The sequence below is a fragment of the Penaeus monodon genome, chromosome 23 (genome assembly GCF_015228065.2).
Source record: "Penaeus monodon isolate SGIC_2016 chromosome 23, NSTDA_Pmon_1, whole genome shotgun sequence".
Classification (NCBI taxonomy): domain Eukaryota; kingdom Metazoa; phylum Arthropoda; class Malacostraca; order Decapoda; family Penaeidae; genus Penaeus; species Penaeus monodon.
Window position 1 is genome coordinate 39,484,048 of NC_051408.1, and position 938 is coordinate 39,484,985.

Genomic DNA, 938 nt, shown 5'->3' on the forward strand with positions numbered 1-938 from the left:
TCATTGAAACAGAGATAAAGACGATCCTGTAGGCACGTCTTTGTACTGAACAAAAATGTTTGTAAAAGTATATCTTTTGAAAGAGGGTTATAGCTTCAGTAATGAGTGAAGGAAAGATTTTTTTACATGACAGAATAGAAATGCAGAATATCAATCACTACTTTTTGCTATAATCATTGGTAATCTTTAGCAGCAGTATTTTTTATTCTCATTATGCTGGTGCTACCACTTCCAGATTAAGAGAGGAATCGTTACCTCTCTATCCCTTTTAAGTATTTAGATGGAGAGAAAGGTTTCTTGCGTCGAGTCTTCAAGCAGGAAACTCAACACCGGGCTATCAAAGGTACGTCGTACTTTCTACCTCCGAGATAAACGACTCCCCTGCCTTTTCTTAGCCTGAGCTGCAGTGAGGAAGTCTTCTCTCAATACCGCTTCTTTTCACCCTTGTAACCTTAGCCTCACCTTTCTCCGTGTGATATTGTCAGTATCATTACTGTAACAATTTTGTACATAAATCCTAGAACACAGTAACAAAAATACTAAAAGCTTTTTGTTAAAGAATTCACCGGTAGGCCTAGAACTCAAAGGTGCAAGTGGTGAGGTAGGTCATATATTTTGTATTCCTTTTTAAAGATCTTTGATAGAATGTTTTTACCACCATCGTTTTGTTAGGTTTAATGATACTGCATAATCATCATGAATTTTATTGATTCCCATTTAATTAATTGCAATCACAAACACAAAAAACTGGAAATCGTAAGAATTACATACACAGTTGTTTTTAAGCATAAACTCGTATATATCTGTCAATGTTTATTGGTGTATAAAAGAATGCATAATATACTCACGTACTTCAATCAGTCAGGATATGCTTAAGAAGTGAATCCTTGTTCAACAGACACTTTATATGGAATGCACGTAAAATAATACGAATTTCC